Source organism: Dreissena polymorpha, chromosome 8 (genome assembly GCF_020536995.1).
Source record: "Dreissena polymorpha isolate Duluth1 chromosome 8, UMN_Dpol_1.0, whole genome shotgun sequence".
NCBI lineage: Eukaryota > Metazoa > Mollusca > Bivalvia > Myida > Dreissenidae > Dreissena > Dreissena polymorpha.
The window spans coordinates 4,610,715-4,636,452 of record NC_068362.1 but is presented as its reverse complement, the minus strand read 5'-3'; the positions used below and the strand labels follow the sequence as shown (position 1 = coordinate 4,636,452).

General features: G+C 34.5%; 1 long non-coding RNA gene across 1 annotated transcript; it reads left to right on the top strand.

The window, feature by feature from the left end:
* Nucleotides 1-5,543: 5,543 nt before the first annotated feature.
* On the top strand, nucleotides 5,544-22,875 carry LOC127842377 (uncharacterized). Its single transcript, XR_008031582.1, has 3 exons — nucleotides 5,544-5,601; nucleotides 19,374-19,458; nucleotides 20,219-22,875. It is a non-coding gene; the product is annotated as an uncharacterized LOC127842377 (long non-coding RNA).
* The last annotated feature ends 2,863 nt before the right edge of the window (nucleotides 22,876-25,738 follow it).

Genomic DNA, 25,738 nt, shown 5'->3' with positions numbered 1-25,738 from the left:
CGGCATTTTATTTTTTATGTATTGACACTGGTAATACCATACATTTATTATTTACATTTCTTTAATGTAGGCTGACAATGTTTTAGTTTTGGTTGATCGCATGCCTTTATATTGTTTTATTTAAAAACATAATCGTTGTAGATACAGGTGATGCATACAATATGTTTATACACGGTAACAACAACCGAGGCTATAGTACATATCCGTTTGGAAGACTTCACCGAAAAGTTTGGTAACGATTTTTAAAAGCCACATAAAAACTCTAAATCAACGAATATTTCGTAAAATATTTCGTAAAATAAAGTTAACCCACACAAAATCAGTGTTCCTTATAGCAATAGCTAACATTTCAACGCTAGATATGGTAAGAAAACGCAGATTTAACGAGGTACAAAATGCTCGTTTTTATTGTTTGTGTCACAATTTAGTCCATGTGAATTTCCCGTGATGATATGCGAACATAAACGAGCAAACGCGAGATTGGTTTCGGGCAGCACCGAAAGCACAACGTGTTTCGCGTGAGCTGCCGTTACTCGTAAATGTTCGGATATCGTCGTGGGAAATTCACATGGAATATATTTTGTCACACAATAAATAAAAACGAGCATGTTGTATCTCGTTTAATCTATGTTAAAAGATTGAATGTAGCGTTGACAATTTGGCTATTACTATAAGGAATACTCATTTTTTGTGTGTTAACTATTTCTTAAGAAATATTCGTTGAATTTGAGTGTTAATAGGGCTTTATATTTGATACCATTCGATTGATTGTTTGTAAACGATCACATGTCAATCAGATTGTTTTCTATAAAGTGAACAAACCCCAAAGGCAAACACATTAGAAGTATAAAACCTGTGCAATTTACAACACATTAACTAAGCACATTTTCAATGAATTGATTTATGCAAAAGGATTTGTTTAAAATATTACCTGTTCGCACCACCCAATTTCAATCAATAGTTATTGTTCGCAAATGATCATGTTTAAAAAAAAACTTATTTACACAAATGAAGGTCTTTATAGTAAATGTTTGCTTTATAATAATTGTGAATAAAAACATAATGTTGTTATAATGTTAATTCTACAAATTTTCTATGTCATTACTTTTTTTGCTCGTTAATAATGCATATTATTTTTAATAATCTTGTAACTATAGATACGTTTCAATGCTTTTAATTTGGTTGATAATGTGGCATATGAAACATTTTTAAAGATACACATTTTCTTTGATTTTCATTTATTTACGATGAAAATAAAGGGCACTTGTAAAACTATCTTTGATATGCCCATCCATGAAATGATATATTCGATCTTACACCTAGCATGAACAAAGATCATCGGTATTTCTTTGGTATTCTCGACGCATTTACCGTATATCATAATAATGTGATTGCCGTTCAATGGTTATATGGGTTTTGACATTATTTTCTGTTGACAAACTACAATTGTATGCATTCTAATGTAAAAATGAATATCATACATAAGATATTGACGGATATAAAATTGATAAAGCGAACATTATTTCGATTCTAACATTACCAGACTATATATTCTGCATTTGCAATCAAATTTGACAAATAATATTTTATGTTGCACAGGCCATACTTTAATTGAAATACAGAACATTATGTTTCACAAAAGTATTATTTATGTAGAAAACGCATTTTATGAGCAGTGTTAATAATATTCACATAATCGAATAGTTGACCATAAATTCGTTTATCAATTAAAAATCGCATGACATAAATTAGCATGTGACCGCTGACACGAACACTTTAAAAGTCACGGTGTGGTAGTTGATGTGCATGTGGCCGCTGACACGAACACTTTAAAAGTCACGGTGTGGTAGTTGATGTGCATGTGACCGCTGACACTAACACTTTAAAAGGCTCGGTGTGGTAGTTGATGTGCATGTGACCGCTGACACTAACACTTTAAAAGGCACGGTGTGGTAGTTGATGTGCATGTGACCGCTGACACTAACACTTTAAAAGGCTCGGTGTGGTAGTTGATGTGCATGTGACCGCTGACACTAACACTTTAAAAGGCTCGGTGTGGTAGTTGATGTGCATGTGACCGCTGACACTAACACTTTAAAAGGCTCGGTGTGGTAGTTGATTTGCATGTGACCGCTGATACTAACACTCTAAAAGGCACGGTGTGGAAGTTGATTTGCATGTGACCGCTGACACTAACACTCTAAAAGGCACGGTGTGGTAGTTGATGTGCATGTGACCGCTGATACTAACACTTTAAAGGCACGGTGTGGTAGTTGATTGCATGTGGACCGCTGATACTAACACTCTAAAAGGCACGGTGTGGTAGTTGATTTGCATGTGACCCGCTGACACTCACACTCTAAAAGGCACGGTGTGGTAGTTGATTTGCCTAGTGACCGCTGACACTAGCACTTAAAAGGCACGGTGTGGTAGTTGATGTGCATATGACCGCAGACACAAACAATATAAAAGGCACGGTGTGGTAGTTGATGTGCATGTGACCGCTGACACTCGCAATTTAAAAGGCACGGTGTGGTAGTTGATGTGCATGTGACCGCTGACACTAACACTTTAAAAGGCACGGTGTGGTAGTTGATTTGCATGTGACCGCTGACACTCGCGCTTTAAAAGTCACGGTGTGGTAGTTGATGTGCATGTGACCGCTGACACTTACACTCTAAAAGGCACGGTGTGGTAGTTGATGTGCATGTGACCGCTGACACTAACACTCTAAAAGGCACGGTGTGGTAGTTGATGTGCATGTGACCGCTGACACTAACACTTTAAAAGGCACGGTGTGGTAGTTGATTTGCATGTGACCGCTGACACTCGCACTTTAAAAGTCACGGTGTGGTAGTTGATGTGCATGTGACCGCTGACACTTACACTCTAAAAGGCACGGTGTGGTAGTTGATTTGCATGTGACCGCTGACACTCGCACTTTAAAAGGCACGGTGTAGTAGTTGATGTGCATGTGACCGCAGACACAAACACTTATAAAGTCACGGTGTGGAAGTTGATGCGTGCGACTTCCTGTGAAATCTGGGCTTAAAGCATGTGCTTAAAGTGTAATCCCAGATTAGCCTGTGCAATCCGCACAGGCTTAGCATGACCGACACTTTCCGCCTTGACTGGATTTGCAAAAACAAGAGACTTTCTTTAAACAACCAAAAATCCATAAACGCGGAGTTTAGTCCCTTTATTCCACATAGGCTAATTTTAAATGCCACTTTACACACGTCGTGCATTAAGTCCAGATTTCCAAATCGAGGCTCAAATGAAGTCCTGCTAGCGTCCAGGAAATCCCTCTTGTTGCATCTCTCTAGGGTTATCGATGCTATCGAGCTTACACAAATAGGTTGTAACTAAACTACTAACAATTTAGTGCGAGCGACATTTGATACTGAAACTTAATTTATAAAATTATTAAAGTGGAATTTCAACGATAAGTATAACAAGAAATATCTTTAAACAAGAAATATCTTTAAAAAAAGATATACGGCGTTGATTGTGGTTTGAGTTGGTGAAAGGTAAAGATAGCGAATGTCTTTCTGTGCAGTTCTTAGCTGCATCACGAGAAGGTCGGGATGTTACGCGGAGTTTTCGCGGGTTATTTTACATTATTGATTATTGCTTGTCATAAACCTATAGATACAACACAGAAAACCAAAAGAAGAATGGAAGTGCAATTAAAACATATGAGTCAATCGGCCACACGCGAAGTATCCGTACATATTTTAAATATTTATGCGCGCGTTCTTCGAACAAACCTGTTTTAGTGTTTTGTCGGGCATTGCTATTTGATTCGATCATGTACAGTATCGAGAATCATCGCGCTCATGCTTAATACATTAGTCAATTTGGTGGAATAATTAATATAATATAATATAATAATTAAATTAATAAAAAATAATAGTTATCATGGTATTGTTGAAAACACATTAAGAATCTATTATTGACATACCATAACTATATCGCTGAATATCTACATTTAACATATTTCTGGTCTAAAGAAAATTCCAGTTCACATAGTTCACGCGATAGCGTCTTTATCATATAACGATTATTGTACTGGCCGAAAACTGACCCTGAAAACTTGCGGGCTGGAATGCAATGCATAAAAGGGAGGCCACGCTTCCACTGCTGGAACGACAGCTTGTTTAAACCTTTATACTTTTACATGCTAAATGTTCAATTTCGAAAACAATATAAAATGGTTTGGCCAAAACGAATATCAGGATAGGGAAAAACGGTACTTTTATGAACTTAAATATACTAGTACACAGACAGGAATATGGAAGTAATTACTGAATATGAGAACATAGCCGTTAAGTACAAACGATCTGGCGCTGGCAATCCTCTGAAAATAAAAGGTGCACGCACAAACTGTATTGATGTCGAGAGTTGAGTGTAAAACTGTTCTATCTATCAAGCCTTTTCATAAATGATAAAATTGTTTCATGCTGAACACGCATTAAAACAGTGTTACAAAGACGCGGTCATGTTTTCAATGTTCTGGTGGTATGCTCAAATCAGCCAATGGAATAAATGAAGTGTATTCATTCGTGTCTAGCCGCGGGAATTTTTATCTAAATTGTATTGGACACTAACAAAGGTCAGGTCAAAAGTGACGGTAAACAGCTATGCCGAAATAGAAAACACGTTATTTGACTATAATCGCATGTATTTAATAAACTTGCGAACATATGTGTGTTTATTTTGTTGTGATTTACAATAAGATAAACATTTGTAAGACACTCGATCGAATGGATCTAGGTACGTTTAAATACGGCTCCTTAAAGAGTATCTTTTGTCAAAAAGGAAATTGCATGGCAAGCACGTCGATCTTTTGGTGGGTACATCCGATGGTCGAAATGGAATAATTAGAAAAAACGGAGATTAATTCATGTACGTAGTCTTCAAGATTAGCCTGGGCAGTCCGCACAGGCCAATCAGGTATGACACTTTCCGCCTCAACTCTATATCCGCTAAAAACGAAAAATCAGCATTTCAAAAATTAACATGCTTTGCACAAAAATTTCCTCTTTTTTTAAGCGATATTTAACGCCGACGTATATAATGATTTTAAATGATATCAAAACTGTAAATCGCAATTCTGTAAACGGTAATCAATCGCGGAACCACAAAATATATAATAATAGTATCATATAATAATCATTCATGTTAAATGTTTATATATTTAATTTTTATTATATTGATCAACTGTTTTCATTCATAAATTGTTTTCAGTATTGAACGGTTTAGCGGATGATGTTATGTTTCTTTGTTTAACGTTTTTATGCCATACACGTTATATTTTATTTTATCCTACAGCTAAATGATTTTATAGAACATAATAGGACCCATACAGAAAAGATAAGGTTTTCTCCACAGATATTTTTAGATAAGGTTTATTCCACATATATTTTTAGAACATGTACACAGGGACTACTTTGTTGGCCTTTCACCCTTGATTGCGTCATTCAGGTCATTGGGTACTCAGTCGTTTAACGAGTTCACGCGTGTGTGTGTTTACGATGGATTATTATAATATGATGAATGTGAATAACAGTGTTGGGATATAAAACTGGAATACAACTGGTGAGACTGCATTTTCGATTTCGTTAAAATGTCGAATGTACTCGAATAACGCGATATTTTGTTGAACAATTGATGTATTAAATTTAAAAAAATTGTCAGTGAATTTTTTTTTAACTTTTTGAATGAAATCGATGTTGAATTAAAAGGGTAATTTCTTTGATGAATAAGTCGTTCCTTTGTCAGTCGATCAAAGAATGTCTACCAACAAAAAAAATTCTGCTTACATCCAGTGCTTTAAAATGGAAAAGATGGATGGCGATGAAGAAATCGCCTCGGCAAGCCTCGCCGTGCAATCTGAACGCATCGGACAGTGGGCTACACCACACCGATCGCCGTTATGGCGGAATTGTCCGAGGAGTCCCGATTGCCTCGCCGTGTAAACCTTTCTTCACCCGTGGGATAAATTTAAGTACACAATCACACTAACATAGTATTCTCTATTTATATCAACACTGTTGCAACTTAGTTTTGTCGGGTAAAAGTTGATTTTTTTTATTCTTGACCTGAAGGTAATTGACCTTCTAACCTGATAGGACTAATATGAGTCTGATAGGGTGTAAGGTGTTTCTATAGAAAGTGTTCTTTAAAAGAAGTCTCTACTAACTGAAAGTCCAGTTAAGGCGGAAAGTAACGTCGATAAGTAGCCTGCGTGGAATACACAGCCTTGTTTGAGACGATACTTTACGCACTTGCATTAAGCCGAGTTTTCTTATAACGAGGCGTATATGCTAGTAAATTAAAGCCTTCTTAAATTCATTGTCGCTCATCGAACGATTCTCCCCACCCACATAGCTAAATAGCAGCTGTGTATACGCCAAATTCGGTGTCAGTTTTCCTTTCCAAACCGAAGCTACGCAAGCTAAACAAACACACCGCGATATAGTGCCAGCTTGATGCATGAGTACCGTGTTGCATGATGTCAAAGGTTTGTCACTGCCAGCAGAGTTGAATGAAAGTGGATCGGACTCACAACGGGTATCACCGCGGTAACGGCTCTTGACACATGTATCACGCAGTAGTACTGTCAAAAATGTGATGGGACGGCTTTAGAAAAATCTGTTAATCGCCAATTTTACATACGAATATACCGATCAAATGACAATATCATATTGTGTTGATTTCTTTTATTTATGTTATGATAAAATGTAAAAATAAAAAAACGTGAACACTTCTTTTGAAATAATACTTTGAATCAAGCTTAATTTTATGATACAGCAAAAGTGTTTAAAACGAACCATCAATATTTTAAAATTCTTTTTATTTAAATATTGAATTAAAGTTAATCTGTGCTCTGGTTTAACAATTTTCTGTGTCATTTATGTGCGAATCGATTAATGATCTATAATATAATATTACAAAAAGCTTGTACGTTTTCTTTTTTTGATATCTCAAATTCTACCACAATCATTATACAACCGAACAAAGCAAAACACTATTATATTGTCGATTGATCCGTAGTAAATTTTTATGTGAAATTGCCGAGTATCCGAATTTTATAAATACATCCCCCCCCCCATCACATTAACGACAGCACCACTATGTACTGCGTGCGACAAGAGTCGTTATCGCGGTGATACCCATAATGTGTCCAATCCACTTTTATTCAACTCTGGTGGCAGTGACAATACATTCGGCGACATGCAACATGGTACTAATGCAGGATGGCACGGTATCGTGGTTTGTTTGTTAATTATGCTAAGCTTCATTTTTGCAAAGGAAACTGACACCAAGAACTCAAGTGCAAACAACTGAATTAAAGCAATGTGGTTGGGGGGAGAATCGTTAAATAAACCAAGATGAAATAGAGACCGCGTTCATTCACTGTCATTTAAGTCTCGTTCTGAGAAAACTGAGATCAATGCACCTCGTTACGTGTGTTCCCAGATCGGCCTGTGCAGTTTGTAAAACAAAAATGCCTAACATTATTTGATCAAGCATTCAATTATGAACAATGCTAAATGGCAATAATTCAAATAACTCTACAAACATCTACCATGATTTATTTTTCTGTAATACTCTTATTGTTTCTGAAATGATTTTACGATTGATGGCGGTTTTAGAGATTGCGATACACAGTTTTCATATTTTGATGTACTGTAAATCAATTATGTTCGTCGGCATGGTATATCGTGGTTTAAAAAACAGTCATTTTCGTCAACAAATACATTCGTGGAATACTGACTTTTGAAAAAAAGAGGATTAGCATCTGTCAATGTCTGATCTGTTTGTATTATAGTCGGGGTTCGGTCAATGTCCGATGTGTTTGCATTATAGTTGGGGTTCGGTCAATGTCCGATGTGTTTGTATTATAGTCGGGGTTCGTTGAACCCTTGAAATCAACGAAAGTCCCACAAATAATAAAATTGTGTAATCGTTCCAGGGCTTTTTTTCCTGACTTTGTGAAGCGGCCCTGGCCCCATTACTTTGTGAAAAAATGAGTCGCGAACTTTTCAAAATTGTGAAAACATGAGTTGCAATCTTTTCAAAATTGTGACAAATTGAGTCGCGAACTTTTCAAAATTGTGAAAAATTGAGTCGCGAACTTCTTAAAATTGTGAAAAACCGAGTCGTGAAATTATGAAAATTGTGAAAAACGGCCCATTTTGTAAAAATTCACGGCCATGTTAGGTTTGTGAATTGTCCTTTTCAAAATTATGAAATGTCCTTCCACGGCCACTCATAAATAAGGAAAAAAAGCCCTGCGTTCACGGAATCGGCCAGCACAATTTAGCTTATGGAGCAATCATAACCGCCTATCGCATAAAACGGTATACGAAATTACATTACATATTTTTATTTTTGAATTTGAAGAATCATGGTCATCAACCTTTTTGCCAATGAAGAAATATATAGGCCATGTACTGGTATAATGCCATTCATACCACAATATTGTATGTTATTTGAGTCCGGGCGATGTCAATTAGCTCCACGTAGAATTGCATTTATCATTTAAGCGTAAAATTGATATTTTCTTGCAAAGGAATATAATTATTTAGTCGAGCATATCAAACGTTTCAGTTGAATGTAATTGGATTGTAAATGTCTGTCTTTATGCCAAATGACTTTATGTTTAATATCGTGTCGACTTGACAAACGACTTATTCATAAACTTAGCAATTGATGATGCTGGTCGAATTAGATCAATGAAATGGATGTGTTTTTGTGATCAAAGATCAAGTTGATTTTGACATGGAATGAGTAAAGATACACAAAAAATGCGTTTGAGCAAAATATTAAATAATTCCATAAAATGATGTATATATATATATATATATATATATATATATATATATATATATATATATATATATATATATATATATATGTATATATATATACACACACACATTTCTATTTTGTTCAGTACTAAACATATTTTCTATTGTGAGATTTAATTTTATTGCACATGACGTTCAACAGTTTAATTAAATGATATTTTGCGCATGCAATTATGCATAAATCAATCCTAGTTGTTAAGTATATGTATAAATTATCTTTTTTTATTTAATGTCCTGAAGATTTGCAAGCAAATACGGTGACGGGTACATTAAATATTGATAAAGGTGTGATCATATATACAAAGAAAAAAACACCCATCATAAAATATAAATTGCACAAGAGAGTGTGTTCATAAAGTCAGTGCTTGTTTACAAACCAGGTCGTCACAATACTTTTATAATGGCATGTACATTTCAACTGACGTTCGACATCGCAAAATGTTACATATAACGAAGAGCCGCCGAGCACTACAAATGATACGAGCGTCGCTCTGGGAAAACCGGGCTTAATGCATGTGCGTGAAGTGTCGCCCCAGATTAGCCTGTACGGACAATTCAAGGACGATACTTTCCGCCTTAACTGGAATTTCGTTAAGAAGAGTGTTATTTGAAAGAAAACATTTCATATAATCGGAAAATTTCGTCACAGAATACCATGTTCGGACGGCACAGTCAAATGTGGGACGCTATTTTACGCACATGCATTAATCACTGATTTTAGAGATCGCGGCTTATATATATTTTACCAATGACCGGTAATTTGTTTTATCGTTCCATCAAGGATCTCCCAAGAAGCTTCTTTTGTAGACCAATTTCTGACACATACAGTTCATGTGAATTTACGTAAATTCCAAGTCAGAAAGTAACACAAAAAAGGAATGCATGACAAAAAAGGAATACACGACAAAAATGCATTTTTTAAAACGATCAATATAATAAAAATGCTTACGATAATATCCTTTCATCTTACTTAAACACTTTCATAAAATTATTATTATGAAAGCTGAGCCTGTACATATGACGTTAAAACAATATGTACGTGATCGCCTAAAAAGCTTTGTCATTGTTCATCGAGTCAACGACGTTTAGTTCAAACCATTTGCTTTATTGCCGATTTCACTCACACAAGTACTTATCAACCAGGGAGATCCTACAAAACTGGAACGTTAACAAACGAAAGTCAAATACAGTATTAAACTGCGTAATTTTCCTAGATTTAATTTCCCATAAACGTCGTTGCATGGTCATTAATTACCTTCAATTAGCAAACTGTAAAGGTGAACATAGTATAATTAATCAGCGAACAGTTTTTCTAGGTAAATTGATAGATGTCTTTCAACATGAAAACGCCGATTGTACTAACACAATGTTTCGCGATAAGTATGCCAGTCGGACATGTAGCGGAATCCGAACATTTGATAGATGATGTTGGAAAACGAGCGTTCTCATCAAATCGATTTTTGACATAAATATTGTACAAAACAAACATTTAGAGCATTCACGAGTAAACCAACTAAGTTGTGTTATTGCATTACAGAAGAAACTGTGTCTATTAAATAAGTAATTACATGGACCTTTTCACGTTTTGGTAACTTGACAAAATAAAAAAATATGTTTTAAATGCGCAAATTTTCGTTGTAGTTATGATTTTTATGAGTAAACAGTAATACTGAACATTTACTATGCTTTAAACTATCAATTACTTGCGTCTTTTGACGATTTAAAAACCCGAAAATTATAAAGGTTGCAATAATATTTAATTTTAATCCCCGTAACTATAGATCAGTCCAATTACCACATAATTCGTACCGATATAACCGTGTAATATGCATAGATATAATCGTTCAACCGAATGTGAAAAAAAATAGTCAAGTATGATAAACCATAAATGTTTAACGATTCGCAGATAACGTATTGCTGCAATTATTTTCAGCATAATTATTATTGTATAATGATTATTTTTGCAAATATTGTTGGATAAATATTTCTGAATGTGTTTGTCGTACAACATATAATTTTAATTGCATGTGATTATCGCATCACATCAACTTTAATTAAATGTTCCTTGCTACCAAATTCAACACATATATATGATGTTTGCGTGGCGGCGAATCGATATGAACATGAGGATAATCGCTGTTGTGGCGAATCGTTCAGAACCTGTGGCGAATCGTCATGAACCTGTGTTGAATATTACTGTGGGAAATCGATGTATTTGGCAAATCGTTATTTGTTGCAAATCACTATGAACCTGTGGCAATAATTATTCGTGATGCAGCAAATAATTATTATTGCGTAATCGTTAGTTGTATCGTTATATAATTTAATTGGAGTCTGATGAATAACATCGCCTTTTTTCAGTCAGCCAGTTCAATTGATTAATTGATTAATTGATCAATTAATCAATTAATTGAATATGATTAATTGATTAATAAATCGATTAATCAATTAATGAAAATATCAATGGAAGACACTGAGCGATCAAAAAGAAATTAACATAATATGAATTTAGTATCCGTCGATCTAATTCGTATTCATATGTGTACGAATTGATATTCCATATATTATTTGCGAACGCAATAAATTATTAAATAAAATGGTTGATATAAATTGTTGTTTGCTTGGTATATACTATTTTTATTTAATGATGCATTACGTTAAACATAACCTTAAGTATTAAAAAAATCTTTGAGCATATGTTTTTTTTTAATGTAAACGATTTCAATGTAGAAATACTTATTATGAGCATTGTGGTCATTTATGTTTGTAAATCTTTCAATATTGACCAAGCTCTGTGAAAAGGGGGCTTAATGCATGTGCGTAAAGTGTCGTCCCAGATTAGCCTATGCAGTTTGTACAGGCTAATCAGGGACGACACTTTCCACCTTCAATAGGATTTTTGCTTAGAAAAGACTTTCTTGAAACGAAAAATATCACAGATCACGACCTATATGTATACCTCATCCCAACATTACCACAGATATGTTTTACTCAAAGTTCTTTTTCGTTTTTAGGCTAAATTTGAGAACGCTTTTCTGCAACAGGTTGCTGTCGTTTTGAACAATATCAATTAAATGTACATATGTACATATATTCTTACATTTGATACGAAATATATATTCGGTACGAAATATGAAAAAAGCCAGTTTTTAGTAAAATATAAAGCTAATATAATTGCTTATTTTAATTCACTTTTATGGCATGTTTATATCCGAACCTGTAATCTATAGACGCTAAGCCGTTAAGCATAAGAAGTTATACACTGTCAATGAGTTCGTGTGACATGATGTTTCATTGTTAAATTGGTGAACGATCTAAGATACCAAACTATTTGCTTTATTAGCTAGTACCATCATAAAATGAGACATTAAACAGTGGAGGTCATGCACAACTGATGTTTAATAGCCGAAATGTCAAATACCATCCGAAACGTGAAACTGTAGGTATGCAAATGTCTTATTTTCTAGAATTATTTGCCTATTGAATTGTCGTACGTGGCGATCAATTAACTCGTTACGGTGAATTATAATCATAAATCTTTAAAAGTTAATAATTCGAGGAAAATCGTTTGATGTATGTTAAATTCATTGACTTAAGTACGTTAGTCGGTGGTTAAACAACTCAATAACTTTAGTTCGATTATGTAGCTTTATTAGCCAGTTTACAATTTGAAAACCAGCACTGTCCTACGCGAAAGATTTTTCGTAAGAAAGACTTATGCTGGTGACTAGATTAATAAGCATATGACGTGCTTACATTTATAAAAACAAATTTAAAGAGACATGATTGCTAAGCAATATAACTATTTATCAACACAATTAATTAATTTGAAGGATTTTCCTATTTTGTTACGTTTGTTATTTAACTATTATCAATCTTTTATTTTTAAACTAGAAACATCAATCCTAGCTAGGCATAGGTCGTAAGACCTGTTAATTTACGGGACCCTGCATAACCATAACATCGCATCGACCTCGTTTAATAATCGAATACTTGGTGAAGTATTCGAATCGATCTATTCGACAATATATAGCGATTGCAATATTCACATGTACGGGAAACAGAATGTTCAGTTTCAATTCTATAAAGCAGTAATAAAAGGAATATGGCGCGTGAAAGCTTTTGTAAAGGAGTGTTTATTGCCAATAAATAAATCGAAATAAAAGTTCTTAAAGTGTGATAAGAGATTTGCACGCAATGCGGGGAATGGATGGTGAATACACAAGTACGACAACCTATCGATCGTCTAATCGTCGGGTGAATTAAAGGACCATTAAACAAACAATAGACGAAAGATATGAACTTTTTTTGTATAAGTATAAAAATTACAACAATATTCTATTGAATTGTAATGAAAAACAAAACAACAAATATATATGGGTTCTGCTCTGTCAAAACGGGGTTTAATGCATGTGCGTAAAGTCTCGTCCCAGACGACACTTTACGCACATGCATTTAAACCCCATTTTCACAGATTTAGGCTAATATATAACATAAACTTTAAAATGTTCTTGTCGCACTTTGCTTATTTATGAAAGTCAGTTTCCGGCTATCGTTTGTCTATTTAAATTATGTTGATTTACTAACTGACCAAACAAAGTGATTCACAAAGCGAATGTTTTGATTTGTTGTGAATGTTCCATGCAAATAGCTTGCTAAACATAAAATGCAATATACTTTAATGAATATTGCTTTGGGGGATTAGTTCACTTTATATCTTATTTGTTTATGTAATAAGTTACTAGAAATCGATTCCAACGAAAGTTAACCTCGCAGGGATTTGACAAATTTGCTTTTAAGTCGTTCTAGTTGAAATACAGTTGGTGTTGCTTGGTTAGTTTTCAGTGTATTTCAAACTTCTTATATTGATTATTTTGTATTCATAAATTTTAATTTAGCTTCGCTCTGGAAAACATGGTCTTTGCATGTCAGAAAAATGTCGCCCCATATTAGCCTCTGCAGTCAGCACGGGCTAATCAGGGACGACGATTCCCAATTGCATTGAATTTTCCGTTTAAACGAAGTATCTCTTAAACAAAAATTCAGTAAAGGCCCTAATTAGCCTATGTTGACTGCATTAACGCAGGACATGCCTTTCCACTTCTTTTCAATCTTTGCTTGTATATTTTCACTGCGTATTCTAAATGTACTAAAATTCCTTTCCATACACATGCTCTTTCTGAATACCCGGGTCTAGTTGTGGCACGTTTTTATCCAACATGTACAGCACATTTAAATTTTATCTTAAGCACTAGACCATCGATATTTCTCAACCTCGCTTCGTGATAATAGTAATACTTAAAATAGTACGGGACACTATCGTCAGATAAACGAGACCACGTCAGCGCGTGCTTAAACACGCGTGCGCACGAGACGTTACTTATTTCGTATCTCCCTCTGAGAACCTCTACAGATAAAATATTATTTGAGCGTTGTATTTATTTACTGTACCCAAGTGCCTTGCAATTGTAGTACCTTTGCCATGTATAGGTCGAGTTTTATTGATTGCCAATCTTAATGTACACTCTTCTGTCCGTGGCTTATCTGACACGCTTAAGAAATTTTAACTGTAAATATGGAGGATGTTAAATAAATCACTCGATGTTCCGCAATTTAATTATTGAAATTCGATATGTGTGCAGAATTTAGGAAACGCAATTAAATCTGCGTTAAGGTTCGTATTCATTTCAATATAACGAGAATTGATGATATTCTGCTTGCAAAAGGGAAAGCGAGAACAGAGAAGTGACTGATCTTATCCGCCTGTAAACAGGAATAATTACTAATGCTATTGTACCAAAATCCCGTCTTGAAATGTAACCGTTTGAACAGTATTTAAATTGTATTTTTATTCACATGGCTTTCATTCTGGTTTTGTAAGAAGCATATATTCTTATAATGTCAATAAAGCGAGTAACGAAGTGAAATATACTTTATATATATATACGCCTTAATTATTTAATAAATCTTGTGTATAGAGGCATCAACCCTGGCAACATCGGTTGTCGAGCTATATGAGATATTGCAAAAGTTTGCATAGAATTATATATGATATCATTCTATTATCACTATTTACAATAATAAGAGATAGAAAATAAGTGCTATTCTTTCTTTAAAAAACTGCGATAAAATAATCAAGGTTAAGACAACGATTGCTGTAAATTGGAGGGAGCACTAGCGCGCTAATAAAATACATTAAAATAATCTAATATCTTTCCTGATCAGATCAGTATTGAACTGATTAGCACTTAATTTCTACATTAACATTAAATTAACATTTTATATTACACTGAAACATAATGACATTATTTACAAAGTAAAAATTGTCGTCTTTTTAAAATTGCATGACAGGTTTTGGCACATTGTCTAATCAAGTCTCTATTTGAGAACAGCATAACAAATTGATCTATTTTTGATAAGCTTGGAAACTCAGAATTGCATACATTTGCCATCGAGAGTAAACTATCTCTTAAGTCATTATATATTTGACATTCAAGTATAACATAAAGTTCATTTTCTACATTTTTACACGAACAAAATGGGCATGTTCTATTTTCTTCTATAAGCCCTTCATAACGTCCAGTTTCAATACGAATGGGTGCAACACCAAGTCTAAATTTACTAAACGCAGAACGATGAGATACTGGAAGTAAGAGTGCAATAATCTTCTACATTATAACTAGACTTCAACAGTTTATACAATCTCAGTTAATTGCGTCCTCGGCCAGATGGACCTATATCGTTATCGGTGCTAGACAAATATGATACTACCTCTTAATATAGCACAACGGCTGAATACGTACAGAAGACAAATTGAAAAATACCCTGACATAAGTCATGAATGGCTTTTTAATCTGTTTGTATCGTGACCATTGTTGCTAACCTCCCGGCATATGTTTCATTAGAAATTTTCTTCCGACACACCCTGTCACCTTCATATATATTATATTCTGACCGTCAGAGTATATGACTCGTCTAGATCGGCCATTATTATATCGTTCAATTTATCACAATGTGTTTTTACAGACGCTATTTTTTATTTGTGGAATTGATGTTCGTTTACAATAAAAGAGACAATTTATGTGCATGATATAATTGGTGGTGGTGGTGATGTTGGTGGTGGCGGTGGTGGCGGCGACGGCGTTGGCGGTGGCGGTGGTGGAGGTTGAGGTGGAGGTGGTGGCGGTTGCGGTGGCGGCTGTGGCCGTGGCAGTGGCGGTGGCGGCGGTTGTGGTGGTGGTGGTAATGATAATTACAACAGCAGTAGGAGTAGTAATAAATATGTTCTATTATTTGCACAAATGTAAGACTCAAAAATGACATGCTTTTCAATGAAATGCATTACGTAAATATTTGTTTGTAATCACTCACCCACGTGTTTATTCGTTCTCGTTCCGAACAAAGATGGACAGTCGCCAACTTGTGATCAATTACTAGATTCGATATAAAGGAAGTTGGTTACTTTCTAATAGTTCCTTATTCCATATTTACGTTATTCAAGCTTATCATAAGAAAAATACTAGATATAATTCTTATTCCATATTTACGTTATTCAAGCTTATCATAAGAAAATAAGAAATAATCTAGATATAATTCTTAGCTAAGTCAAAATAATTGTTCATATTTCTTCTTCGCGCTTGACTAGAATTTCTTCTTTAACCCGAACTGGCGTTTTCTACTTCGTATCGAGTATTAACTTCACATTAACCGAACCTATCACGTTGGCTGAAAATACTTGTTGTGTAATAAGTTATCACTAAATCATTGAACATGTCATATTTATCTTACTTGACTATAAAATTTAATAGTTTTTCATTTTTGGGCGAACTATTATGTATATGAATATAACACGGTTATATCGGTAGGCTTTATGTGAGTATTGGACTGGTAAACAGTTACAGGAAATAAAATTAAATATAAATTAAAGGATAATTATCAAACCGGCGCCTTTAAAGCCGTTTATCTAGTTTATCTCGAGATGCTGAATGCTATGTTAAATGCGCTGACAAATTAAAATCACGAAGTTGAACAAATCTGTGCGTTACTGGATTCGGTATCGCAATAAATATTAAACGTCGCATGCATTACCTCACCAATTTATTAAATAGAAAAAAATTTCTACAGAGAATCTTTTTAAAGCGCCATTTTAACCAAACATATTTCTAGCATTTTTATTATTTCAGACTGCGCTCGCATGCGATCAGTTAAAAGATGAGAGCGCTGTGCTCTCGTCAAAATGATTCAGACAACTGACACATGTAGAAAAGAGGATTTCGGAATTTGTGCTTCCACGACTGTTTAATTCTTACATCTGATAATTCAACATAAACGTTTTAACATGTTTCGGTGGTTTAATTAAAGAATTGTCGTCATTTTTTGGATTATTTCTTTAATGGACGTCTGTAGAATCCCATCTTCCGAAAGCCTGTTTTCTACATGTGTCAAGTGTCTGTTTTATTTTGACGAGAACACAAAGCACAAACTTAATATTATAAAAACAGTATTCTGACCCAATTATTTTGAAGAAGAGCATAACAATGTTAAGCATACAGTTTACTGACTTATTTATGAAATGATATGTGTAGAAAAAGAGTTCTTATACTAAATTTATGTAAAAAAAAATCGAGGCTTTAAAATTTTATAACACCTTGAAAAGATTGTAGAAATTGAATTGCCAATGGGAGGGTAATTTTTTTTTACAGGTTTTAATATTAACCTAAATTAACCGCCATAGTGATGGTTGTCTCATTAATAACAAAATATTTAATAAAATAGTCATATAGCTTTCCTCCAAATAGTAAAGACTGTTGTCTGACAGCCCACTCCCCTCCAAAAAATTAAAATGAGCCGCGCTCTGTGAATAGGGAGTTTAATGCATGTGCGTTAAGTGTCGTCCCAGATTAGCCTGTGCAGTCCGCAAGGCTAATCAAGGACGGCAATTTCCGCCTAAACTGTGTTTTTACTAAGAAGAGACTTTATTTTAACAGAAAATATTATAAAAGCGGAAATTGTCGTCCCTGATTAGCCTGTGCGAACTGCACGGAATAATCTGGGACAACTCTAAACATGCATATGCATTAAACCCCCTTTTCACAGAGCACGGCTGTATTAAAATGAGGTTTCAAATAAATAATATACAATAATCATTATGAGAAATAGCGTCTTTTACATCAGTCCGAAATCAATAAAGCAACCTTGTTAACATTCTTTATCATGATTTAAACCATCCACTCAACAATTCGATTTCTCACTCGCCACCACTGCGTTGTAATACCTATATATGTTACTGGCATGCGAATGTCGCGAGATATCACGTGTCTGAAAGGTACGTATACAGGCCTCGACTCGAGTGAATTTATCGTAAGTGTTCGACTGTACATCTTTGTTCGCTTCAGACCGCCAGTTAGTCGAGTTGTTAAAAATAAAATTCAAATCAAATTTGGGTTTCGAACGTGTCCTAACAAGACGGTATTAAGAAACAGCACGAGTGTGGCAATAAAAGTAAACTACAGCGTACAAATAGGAACTAAAGAGGAGTGATAATGCATGTTTAGCGTCCATTGATATGGTAATTTATAAAGATCATCATAGCTGTATCAATTCATTGTTATTCATATTAGAGTGGTGAGTGAGCTCTGCCAACATTGAACCACAAAATACCATTAGTAAGTGCGATAGGCCGTTTTTATCGTTTATTAAATACTTCTTTAATCGATTCAGAAAAAAATGTTGAATTTATCTTTGTGTAGTTGACACTCAGCAAAGATAGGTTTTCTGTCCATGAATATTAACAAGAATGACGTGACTGTTTTTGGTCCTTTATGGGTCGAGTATTTTACAATAAGAAAATATATAAATTATCATAACCAACTTGTTAGTGTATTATTAAAGATGTAATAAAAACTATTTCTCCGATCGTCCGCTCGGAATCGGAAATAATTAATTTGTCGTAAAAGAAAGATATCGGTAACCGTTCTCTCAGAATACAGAAAAGTCTTTGTCTGTAACGGGTCATTAAACAAAATAGCTGAAGACATGTTACAATGAGCAACTGTTTGAGAAAATACTTGATAAACATACATTTAACAGTTATGCAAACTGCAAGAGAAACCAAATAACGCTCTGTTTGTTCAAATAAACATGTTATTATGACATGCTTCCGATACAAAATATGTAAGTTGAACAAGGTTTATCTGTTTCCTTATGTCAAAAGTAGGTAACTGTTTTGCCAGTATATGTCTGTCAGATTGACCTTGGGAACAAAACGCCTTAACGTTTGGACAATGATAACGTGCGTAGCATAATTATACATTTGGTACAATCTTCAGTGTCCGTAGATTCTTTTGAAATCAACCATCCAGGATGGATAAAAACCACAACAAATAAATAAGGATAGAAGTACAGGCGATGAAAAGATTGTTAACTTACATGACATGTATACACCTTTAAATATAGTTTAACCTCATTTAGCCTACTATTGCCTGTATTTTTTAGGTCGGTCGCACATCGAAGTTAGAGAAGGCGGACATTCTGGAAATGACAGTGGAGTTCGTGAAATCACGATTGAGCAAATCTTCGGGTAGGAAAACTCTTGTGGTAAAATGAGAAAGTATAAAATATCCACTGAAAAGTTGACTGAGTTAGACGTGCAGGACAAATAGTTGTAAATTTAATTTGTTATTTGAAGACTTTGTATAAAGAAATATTTCCATTCGAGTTTGTCTCAGCATACTGCTTTTATTCATACAGTTTTCGAGCATTATTAAAGCATTAGCATTTTTGTAAACTACCGCACGGGCATTGAATAGTAGGTCACCATAGAGATAAATGTACGATGTAAATCAATAGATTCAATGGAACGTTTATGGATCGTCACTTATATCAATTTAAACAAGTATGCATTTGAAAATGTAATTTGTAGGTACTAATAGACATACACTCATATTTGCAATATTTCGATTTTGCCACATATAACCGCTTCTACCCAATATTTATGTATAAACGTGGATATTTTGTGAGTAAATATTGGTCAAGTGGGACTTAAGGCTAGCCGTCAAACTCCCTACTTTTTGTTTGGGCCATTTCAATGCGTGGATCACAGCTATAATCATTTATTAACTAGAGTTTTGTTTTCATAATGTCCTTAAATGTATAAATTGTAAACTATCATATGATTTTAAGATGACTTTCTCTTCTCATCTATATTTTATACATAAGTGTTCATGTGTTTTAATGCGTTATTCAAAAGAGATATTGATTACAGGTTGTGTGAAATTCCATTGAAATGCGTACCTAAAAACAGTTTTTAACAAAAGCTAAAATAACACATTATTTTTTAGGCTCCATGGTTATTAACTCCCTGCAATCAAGTGACACGTCAATCAAGTGTGATGCCACATATGTTGCCGGCTACTCCGAATGCCTCTCCGAGATCTCCCGGTTTCTAGAACAAACTCTATCAAATAATACCACCTTAAAAGAAAAACTCGAACGTCATATGTGTGATAAATTAAATTCGAATAGTGTTACCAATCTTTCGGATGCACACGCTAAGAGCAATAACGAAGAATGTCACACATCACAAGAACATTCCGTGTCATCTAACTGCGATGAAGTGAAGGATTTAAGGACAAATGGATCACATGTATCAAATGAGAAAAACACAGGGGAGCTGATAGGTTCAAACGGCTTGCCGACTCACACTAAAACCTCCATTCAACAGTTTACTGCAATAGGACAAGATTTGCAGTATGGGCAGCCTATGGGGTGGCTTTATGGGGATCGGGTGGTGTTGATACCACTTCCGTCTCCATTTTTAGAGCATATAAAACAACCGCAAACCTTCAGACAAATCCTACCCTTATCTAACAACGCATGTTTTCTAGGAAATTCTCAAAGAATATCAACGTTTCAAACACAAAGTAACCTATCTCCGAAAATCGTGTGCTCGGAACGCGCCAATGAGGTTTTGGCGTTTTCAACACCAAATGCTCAACCTCAAGATATGAATAACTTGGAATTGACTCAATATGCGGTGGTGTGTTCAACCCCAAAAGGACCATCTGACAGAACCACTACCCCACCACTTGCCCAAGGATTAGCTTGTTCCACAATTGCCCCAGCTTGTTTGACCTTGCAATCTCACACTGCGCATACAATTGGCGCTGATAGGATATCTTACTGGCGACCATGGTGATCATATTGTTTATGCGTGTTTGTGTCTGAACATTCTGTGATAGGATCTGATATGAAATATATATTGATTTTGATATTTTGCTATAAAGAAAATATTTTGATGAAAACATTTTGCTATAAAGTGTTTTTTAATTAATAAAGCTTACCAGACCCAATATATTGACACCGGTAATACCAAACATTTATTATATAAATATATTTCATGTAGGCTTCAAATGTTTTAGTTTTGGTTGATCGCATGCCTTTATATTGTTTTATTAAATAACTTAAATCGTTGTGGATACAGGAAACGTTGTGGATACAGGGAATGAACACAATACGTATATACACGGCAACAACAACCGAGGCTATAGTACATATCCGCTTGGAAGACTTTACAGAGAAGTTTGGTAACGATTATTTAAAGCCACATACAAACTAAAATAAACGAATATTTCGTAAAACATAAAGTTGACCCACACACAAAAGCAATAGTCAACATTTCAACGCTAGATGTGGTATGGAAACACATTAAACGAGATAGACAATTCTCGTTTTTATTGTTTGTGTCACAATTTAGTCCATGTGAATTTCCTCGACGATATGCGAACATAAACGAGCAAACGCGAGATTGGCTTCAGGCAGCACCGAAAGCACGACGTGGTTCTCGTAAGCTGCCGTAGCTAAACTCGCGTTTGCTCGTAAATGTTCGGATATCGTCGCGCGAAACTCACATGGAAAATATTTTGTCACACAATAAATAAAAACGAGCATGTTGTATCTCGTTTAATCTATGTTAAATGACTGAATGTAGCGTTGACATTACTATAAGGTATACTCATTTTTTGTATGTTAACTATTTCTTAAGAAATATTCGTTGATTTCGAGTGTTAATAGGGCTTTATATTTGATACCATTCGATTGATTGTTTGTAAACGATCACATGTTAATCAGATTGTTTTCTATAAAGTGAACAAACCCCAAAGGCAAACACATTAGAAGTATAAAACCTGTGCAATTTACAACACATTAGCTAAGCACATTTACAATGAATCGAACGATTGATCTTGCAAAACGATTTGTTTGAAATATTACCTATTCGCACCACCCAATTTTAATCAATAGTTATTTTTCGCAAATGATCATGTTTAAAAAAAACTTATTTAGACAAATGAAGGTCTTTATAGTAAATGTTTGCTTTATAATAATTGTGAATAAAAACATAACCATAATGTTGCTATAATGTTAATTCTACAAATTGTCTATGTCGTTGCTTTATTTTGCTCGTTAATAATTAATATTATTTTTAATAGTCTTGTAACTATAGATACGTTTTAATGCTTTAATTTGGTTGGTAAGGTGGCATATCAAACATTTTTACAGACAAACATTTCATTGATTTTCATTTATTTACGATGAAAATAAAGGGCACTTGTAAAATTAGCTTTGATATGTCCATCCATGAAATGATATATTCGATCTTACACTAACATTAACAAAGATCATCGGTATTTCTTTGATAATCTCCACGCATTCACCGTACATCATGATAATGTGAACGCCGTTCAAGTGTTATATGAGTTTTGACATTATTTTCTGTTGACAAACTACGATTGTTTGCATTCTAATGTTAAAATGAATATCATAGCTAAGATATTGACGGATATAAAATTGATAAAGCGAACTTTATTTCGATTCTAGCATAACCAGACTATATACATTCTGCACTTGCAATCAAATTTGACAAATTATATTTGATATTGTATAAACCTTTGTTTCCATATGTTGATTTTTAATACAACTGTCATTTCGAAATGTTGCACAGGCCATACTTGAATTGAAATAAAGTACATTCTGTTTCACAAAAGTGTTATTTATGTAGAAAACGCCTTGACTGGATTTGCAATAACATGAGACTGTCTTTAAACAAACAAAAATCCATAGTCCCTTTATTCCACATAGGCTAAACTTAGAGGACGCTTTACGCACGTGCATTTAGTCCAGATTTCCAAAAACTAGGCTCAAATGAAGTCCTCCTAGCGTCCAGGAAATCTCTCTTCTTGGATCTCTGTGGTTCTCGATGCAATCAAACTTACACAAATAGGTTTCAAATAAACTACTCATAACAATTTAGTGCGAGCGACATTTGAAACTGAAACTCAATTCATAAAATCATTAAAGTGGAACGACAAGTATAAAAACAATTTATTGGACTGAAATCGCATGTATTTTTTGAACATGTGAACAGTTGGGTGTTTATTTTATTGTGATTTACATTAAGATAAATATTTGTAAGAAACTCGCTCGAACTGATCTGGCTACATGTAAATACAATGGTCGAAATGGAATCATTTAAGCCCCCCCCCCCTCTTTAGGAAAAACGGAAAAACGGGGGTTAATGCATGTGCGTAGTCCGCACAGGCTAATCAGGTAGGGCACTTTCCGCCTTAACTCTATTTTCGCTAAAATCAAAACATCAGCAATCCAAAAATTAATGTGCTTAACAAAAAGTCTTCTCTTGTTTCTAAAACGCGATATTTCATTCCGACGTATATAATGATTTTACAGGATATCAAAACTGTACATCGCAATTCTTTAAACGGCAGTCAATAGCGAAACCATTAAAAAGATAATAATAGTATTATAGAATAATAATTCCTATAAAATATTTATACATTAAATGTGTCATATTCATAAACTGTTTTCAATATTGAACGGTTTATCAGATGTTTTTTTTTCTTTGTTTTACGTTTTTATGTCATACATGTAAGATTTTATAATATCAACACTGTTGCAACTTAGTTTTGTCGTGGAAAAGCTCAAATAATTTATTCTTGATCCATAGGTAATCGACCTTTTCACCTGTTAGAGCTAAGTATGAGCCTGATAGTGTGTAAGGTGTTTTTAAGGTTAGTTTCGTTTAAAAGAAGTCTCTTCTTACTGAAGTCAAGTTAACCATTTGCATGCTGGGAAATTTGTCGTCTGCTAAAATGTTGTCTGCTAAATTTCAAAAATTAGCATTTTCCTCGATTTTTTTCAAAGAATACTATCAGAATAGCAAACAGTTTGGATCCTGATGAGACGCCACGTTCTGTGGCGTCTCATCTGGATCAAAACTGTTTGCACAGGCCTTCAAAATTCGGTTCCCGCACTGAAAGGGTTAAGGCGGAAAGTAACGTCCATGATTAGCCTGTGTGGACTACACAGCCTTGTTTGGGACGATACTTAATGCACCTGCATAAAGCCGAGTTTTCTAATAACGAAGCGTATATGCTAGTTTATTAAAGCCTTCTAAAATACACTGTCACTCATCGAACGATTCGCCCCACCCACATAGCTTAAAAGCAGCTGTTTGAACGTCAGTTTCGGTGTCAGTTTTCCTTTCCAAACCGAAGCTACGCAAGCTAAACAAACAAACCGCGATATAGTGCCAGCTTGGATGCATTAGTACCGTGTTGCATGATGTCAAAGGTTTGTAACTGCCACCAGAGTTGAATGGAAGTGGTTCGGACTCACAACGGCTCTTGACACATGTATCACGCAGTAGTACTATCGAACATGTGATGGGGGCGACTTCGTTTAAAAATCGGTTAATCGCCAATTTTACATAAGAATATATAACGGATCAAATGACAATATCATATACTGGTGATTTCTTTTGGATATATATATTGATTTAATTTAAAAATAAAAAACTAAACGCTTCTTTTGAAATAATACTTTCATTCAAGCATAACTTTATGGTACATCAATAGTGTTTAAAACGGACGCTTTACTTTTAAAAAAAATATTGTTTTTTAATATTGAATTAATGTTCACCTGTGCGCAGGTTTTATAATTTTTCTGTATCTTTTATGTGCAAATCGATTAATGATCTAAAACATAATATTAAAAGAAGCGTGTACGTTTTTTTACTTTTTGATATCTCAAATTCTACCGCAATCATTATACAACCAAAAAAATCAAAACACTATTATATTGATCTGTAATAAATTTTTATGTGAAATTGCCGATTAAGGGAAATTTCTAAATACATCCCCTATCAATTTAACGACAGCAGAGCTGTGTACTGCGTGCGACAAAAGTCGTTATCGCGGTGATACCCATACTGAGCTCAATCCACTTTTATTCAACTATGGTGGCAGTGACAATACATTCGGCGACATGCAACATGGTACTGATGAAGGTGGCACGGTATCGTGTTTTTTTGTTAAGCATCATGCTAAGCTTCATTTTGGCAAAACAACTGACACCAAGAACTCAAGTGCAAACAACTGAATTAAAGCAATGTGGTTGGGGGGAATCGTTAAATAAACCAAAATGAAAATTTGAGTCGTGTTCTGAAAAAACTGAGCATAATGCATTTACGTAAAGTTTCGTCCTTGATTAGCCTGTGCAGTCCGTACAGGCTAATCAGGGACGACACTTTCCGCTTAAATTGGATTTTTGCTAAGAAGAGACTTCATTTAAACGAAATATGTCATAAAAGCGAACAGTGTCATCCCTTTACGCACAAGCATTATGCCCAGTTTTCTCAGAACACGACTCAAATAGAGACCGCGTTCATTCACTGTCATATCAGCCTCGTTCTAAGAAAATAGAGGATATTTGTTGGATCCGGTGGATTATCGATTTTAATTCACGAGTGATCATAGAAAATAATATTTTCACGAGTGGCGCAGCCA